Source organism: Phalaenopsis equestris, unplaced genomic scaffold, assembly GCF_001263595.1.
Source record: "Phalaenopsis equestris unplaced genomic scaffold, ASM126359v1 Scaffold000649, whole genome shotgun sequence".
Classification (NCBI taxonomy): domain Eukaryota; kingdom Viridiplantae; phylum Streptophyta; class Magnoliopsida; order Asparagales; family Orchidaceae; genus Phalaenopsis; species Phalaenopsis equestris.
In genome coordinates, this window is record NW_018165089.1 from 265,026 (window position 1) to 271,636 (window position 6,611).

Below are 6,611 nucleotides of genomic sequence, written 5' to 3' on the forward strand. Positions count from 1 at the left end.
TATCTAGATATAGTAATCCTCACATAAAAAGAAAATAAAGGATTGAAAAGCAATCCCTCAAAAAAAGGATAGAAAATCAATCCATATATAGAAAAAGAAAATATTTGTGAGGAGAAGCTAGAGGAGATGTCTAACCAAAAATTGTCTTCACTGGAATCAACTTAAAGGAAAGAATTTAATTACATTTCTGAATTTATATTCAAAGTATTAGCATCCTTACTAGTAGAGTTCTCATGGACTTCTTTTTCATATTATTCTTCCAAGTGTCCTTATTGTGACAAATTATAGTTATTCTTGAAATGAATATGAGACTAGAACTCTTAAACTTGATAACTAGATGGCCTTACACCTATAATTTTGACCTAAATTATTAAAAAAATTTCTGAAAGTTTTGCTATTATATTCATTTAAATAAAAAATAATGGTATTTTTAAAGTAAACTTCACTACCATGAATCATAATTTTATGTAGTAGAAGAATTACTTGAGGACAAGTAATAGTTAAGTTTGGGGGATTTTGACATAACAAAAATATGTTGGATTTTTTATATGTATTTGTACTCATTTTTGGTGATATTGTCCTTTAAAGGAAGGTGTTTTCATGCTTTCTTGCAGGTGTGATGATTTAAGGATTTTGGAGCAAAAGAATGCAAAAAGGAATAAATTTGGAGCGAAAAGAGGCAAGTTAGACAAATCTGCCTACTGGCACCGACGGTGCCCTATCCAGCGCCGACGACGCCCAATTTCAGAGAGTTCAGAACAATTGAAGTGATAGAGCGTTGATGGTGCTCGATGTCAGTTTAAGCTCGAATTCAATGTATTATGGCGGGTTTTTGTGGGTTGCTTGAGGAACCTCTTGGGAAATTCGTTCTAAAAAAATTTAAAGTGTTTTTGGCGCCCTAGTTCGGTGGTGTAAGTCTTGTGGGGAGTATTTTGTCTTGTTTGGAGAGTGTTGTGAGAGTTTAGGGTTTGTGAGTCTTTTTAAGGATCTAAGGAGTGTAGGAGTAGAAGGAGAGTGAGAGATTGATTCTTCCTTACTTATATAAGGAGGGAATTGTGTGTTGTTGTAAAAAGAGATGAGAATTCAACAAAAGTGAAGATCACATTTGAATTCCATGGATGGTAAAGTTCATGGGGGTTGAACGCAAAGAAATAGGGAAATATATTTTATTGGGCGTAGAATCGGAGACTTTAGAGTGACAGGCTAAAATCCTCAATTCGGTCCTAGTGTTTGGAAACTAAAGCGAGAGTTAGTCTTCAGGTGATGGGAAGTGGGAGCTTTGGAGTGAGAGGCAGTATCCTCCCAGTCTAACCACTGATTTAGGGACTAAACCAAGGATTAGCCAATGTTCTTTATAGCACTCATAAGAGGCTAAAGAATAGGTATGCTCCTATTTGGGATGATACAAGGTCTTCACTAATCTTTATCTTTCACTCACCACAGTATCATTGTAAGGGGGAGGGCGCCTTTTCCATATTTAAAACTTTCGATACAAAACTTAGATCTGTGTTAGATAACTTTGTTTAGAAGCTTAGAAAGTAACTTTAGAAAACTTAAATGTTTAACCATCTTTACACATTAGCAACTTTAATATTTACAGTACGTGCATTGTGATTTGGATATTGGATTTCTATACTACATTTTACACTTTAAAGTTTTGTAACTTTCCCTGTGGGATCGATAACTAGGACTCCACTAGAGCCCTGTAATACTTGAGCGATATTTATACTTAAATTTATATAATTGTGACTAAATAAAAGATATAAAATTAATCAAAAATAGAAATTATGCATCAAGTTTTGGTACCATTGCTGGAGATTAAAGTCTTCAAGTAGTGATGTGAACTTGATAAAACCGAGCATATAAAAAAGCCACGATCACATCCCACCACATATTGATAATCATGATTTTGAGAGACCTGTCTGCATGTTCTCATTACTAAAAAGATGTGCCATAATGTTTGGAAAAGAAAAAAAAATCATAGGACCTGTAGAATTTGGCGATTCTTACCGGATTCCCCTCCCACGAAGATCAGTGCTAATTCTGGGAGGAAATGGAGCTGACGTGGCTAAACATTACATAGGAAGTGTAAGCAGACAAAATATTTCAATGACATTACAAAGAATGCATCCTGAGATGCGCCCTATCGGATATCAACCCATATTCAGTATTCCACACATTTTGGGGGCCCATTTATTGACCTCAATTTTATGAGGATCCATTTTAAATGACATCCAAGATCCATCTTGTGATGAAAAGGGTCTACCAACATTGACCTCCTTGAATCCATCAGGGATCCCCAAAACCCTAACATTTGAACAAACTCTAATGTATCCCTTTTTTATCTTAAACTGGAATAACGTCATAGACAAACTTAATTTGAATCATTATGGACCCAAAGGCCACCCTATTGACCATCTAGTCAACTCTGAACCCTATGGTCACCATATTGACCTTATAATCAACCCAACTACCATATAGTCAAGACATCTCCATATGGTCAACTTGACCACCTTGGTCAATTAGTCAACCCAATTGGTCAACCCTAGGACCCAATTGGTCAAACTTGGATAATTAGTCAACCCCATAACCAAATTAGTCAAACGTGGTCAATTAGTCAACCAACTGATCAAACTTGGCTAATTTATCAACCCTGGGACCCAATTGGTCAACATGGTCAATTGGTCCACCCTAAATAATCTTGGTAAGCCATGGTTTTATGAGTTAATTTTATTTTTTATTTAAAAAAATAGAATTAAGGCCTATTAAACCTAAATTTGAACCTTAAGACAATTAATCAAATCCCAACCTCATGGCAACCTAAACCCATAAATGACACCTAAGTTCATGAGTGATACCTAAACTTAAATCCAACCAATGACGCATTGATATTGGGTCACCTATGACCTAATAAGATCCATCAAGACATTAATTTTTACTAAAGTAACACATTAAGCCACCTAGGGAGTCATTAATTTTTATCAAAGTAAACAAATCATCATGAATGGGGGAGTATATGGCATCCATCATGATTTCCACCTCGCGTCTCTTTAGACTAAGGTGAATTAATCAGACCAACTCACTTCTGAGTTGTCCATCCACCTCACACCTTCTCTAATGGGAGAGACGACATGCCTTAGCCAAATTCCTCACCATGCTTAAGCTCATGATGAGCACACCAAAGGGAAGTGATGGTGGGCTATCCCCAGCCAAAATCTCATCTTTTGAATTCTCTAAACCACCACACACATCCTCCAATCAATCCTAAGCTTGTCCAAGGCCTCCAATGGCCATTTAAAGCCACGACCGAGAGCTCTACCCAAGAAGAGAACCAGATACAGCCCCCAAACTTTGTTAAACCCAGGAGCAAAATTACTCCCCATCCTCTAAGAGACCAATCAACTAACGTTTCAGCCTTTGGAACCTTACAAGAAACCATAATTTTACACTTCAAAACTAGGAATAGATTTTGGGTTTATAATAACCTCTTTGAAACCCCAAATTAAAACTTCCAAAAGCTTCACTGAGCCTCATGAGGAAGAATCCAAACAAAATTGACCTTCCTCATCGCCTCTATCCTACTGCTAGGTGAAATTGTGACACCATTTCAGCAAGGATATACTCCAGTCTGATTTCATTCTAAATGTAACTCGAGAGAATCTTTGCAAGGACGAGGCAATAGTTTCCATCAAGTTCAATTGAGGGTTCATCTCTTGAAACCAAGTATGTGACCTAAACCCTAAAAATGTGTTCAGGTTTGGAACATTGTGAAGCAAATCATCACACACACCATAGGTACATAATCGTATGGATGTGTTCTTTACATATTGACGAAGCTTTTGGAACAATCCCCATAAGATTCCAAAATTAGAGTTTGATGATTGTCCATTTCCGTGTAGAAATGGACAGCTTGGATCGATGGAGAATCGAGGGATAAATTGATGTTTGATCTCGAACGGCTCTCGGTCAATTGTCCCATGGGGACGATGAACCGATATCGTCCATTTCCGTGTAGAAATGGACAGCTTGGATCGAGGCTGATGATTGATTCACCCATATGAAACAGATCAAACTATGTGCCACCTCAACACCCACATGTAAAGGTCCATGAACCAGATGCGGCCGCGTGGAGGATCGAGCTGGCCCCACATCAGATAAATAGAAAAATCAAATTTTCTATTTAAATAAATTAAGAAAATACCTAAAACCTCAAAAAAGTCATAAATTTAAAAAAAATCATAAAAATAAAAGAAAAATACCTTTGGATGGTCATAAATTTAAAAAAAACATAAAAATAAAAGAAAAATACCTTTGGATTTATGAGAGCAAGGAAAATTTGACTAAAATGAAATTTAGAATTAATGAATTTATTTAATTTTTTATTATTAATTAATCTTTGGAGTAATTTAATTATTAAAAATTAATTATAAATCTAAAATTAAAAAAAATAACAGGGACTAACCCTTTTGTTTTTGGGAATATTCCTTGATTTTTCCAAGGTTAGGAAAAATCAAATTGAAGTTTGCCAATTTTCTTTAAATTTTGTAATTATTTTCAAAAATAGTTATAAAAAATCAAAAAATTGGAAATTAAATTAGAAATTGGTTAGAAAATTTAGGTAATGAACTTAAACTCTAAAATAACAATTTCTTGCCTTTGATAAATCTGAAATAACAATTTAGACATTAACGGTAAAATTGTAATTTTTAAAATTTATATTTTGGCCCTAAATTTTCCACAAACTTGATCGTATACCTTAAATGATTATTAAGATCAATCTAATCCTAAAATTTTAAATTTTAAAATTTACATTTTGGCCCTAAATTGTCCACAAACTTGATCATCTACCTTAAATGATTATTAAAATCAATCTAATCCTAATCTTTAGGTTTAATTCATCTTAGACCTAAAATAAACCATAAGCCTTAATTAAGTTTAAATCATAATTAGTTCTAACCCTAATTAAACCTAATTAACCCTTAATATTTACTTACATTTGGCTTAAGTGACCTTTAAACTCTAATTAGGTCTAATTAACCTTTAAGTCTTACTTACATTAGGCTTAAGTGACCTTTAAATCTCAATTAATTCTAACCTAAATTAGACTTAATAATCTATTGAACCTTAACTAAAGTAGGTTTAATCAAACTTAAACATGGACTAAACTAGGCTTAATCCACCTTAAATCTTAATTAGATCTAACCCTAATTTGACCTAATTAAAACTTAAGCCTCACTCACATTAGGCTTAAGTGAACTTTAAAACTTAATTAATTCTAACACTAATTAGACTTAATTGAACCTTATGCCTTAGATACATTAGGCTTAAGTCCAACTAAAACCTTAATTAAGTCTAACCTTAATCAGACTTAATTAAACCTTAAGCATTTCTTACAATAGGCTTAAATCCACTTAAACTTTAATTAAGTTTAACCCTACTTAGACTTAATTAAACCTTAAGTCTTACTTACATTATGCTTAAACTAACTTAAACCTTAATTATTTCTAACCGTAATTAGAATTATTTAAACCTTAAGCCTTACTTACAGTAGGCTTAAATCAACTTAAACCTTAATTAATTCTAACCCTATTTTGACTTAATTAAAACTTAAGCTTTACTTATAATAGGTTTAAGTATACCCTAAACCCTAATTAAGTCTAACCCCAATTAGACTTAATCATATCTTTAGCTTTCCTTACATTAAGTTTAATTATGCCTTAAACCTTAATTAAGTCTAGCTCTAACTTGACTTAATCAAATCTTGAGCTTTACATACATTTAGTTTAAGTATGTCTTAAACATCAAAAATTATAACCCTAAGTAGACTTAATTAGATCTTAAGCTTTACCTACATTAAGCTTAAGTACATTGCAAGCCTTAATTAAGTCTAAAATATATTATACTTAATTAACCCAAATTCTTAGGTTCAACTCATATTAAACCTAGCCCAAACCCTTTGAATCAACCTAAATTGAACTTAAACCACCTTAAAATCATTAGGCTAAATTTAAATTGAATTGTATTAATCTTAAACCTTAAATTAACTCTAAACGTAGCTCAACTTGCCTAAACTTCTTTACGTTTAAACTACATCAGACTTAAACTTTGGGTCTAACCTATATCAAAGTTAATCAAGTCACCTTAGGTTCTACCTAAATTGAACCTAAATAAACTTATCCTTAGGTTTTACCCACATAGAACCTAAAAATTTAAGTCTAACTTACATTAGACTTAACCACATTAAACATAAACATTAAGGTTAATTGACATCAGAGTTAATGACAACGACTTTATATATGCTTAAAAATACAAGAATTTGATACTACTGCTAGAAGATTTAATTCCCCGGCAACGGCGCCAAAAACTTGACAGTGGTTATAGATTCGATAAAGATGTATATAAAATATTCAATAATTGCAAAGTCACACTAATCAACGCAATTATACGTATCACTCAAGTAATACATGGCTCTAATGGAGTCCTGGATATCGATCCCACAGGGAGATATTAGAGGCTACGAACTAAGAATTAGAAAATTCATACTTAATCACAACAATATAGTTCAAATTTCTTATCTATCACTAAAGGCAATTGAAATAAATATGTAATTT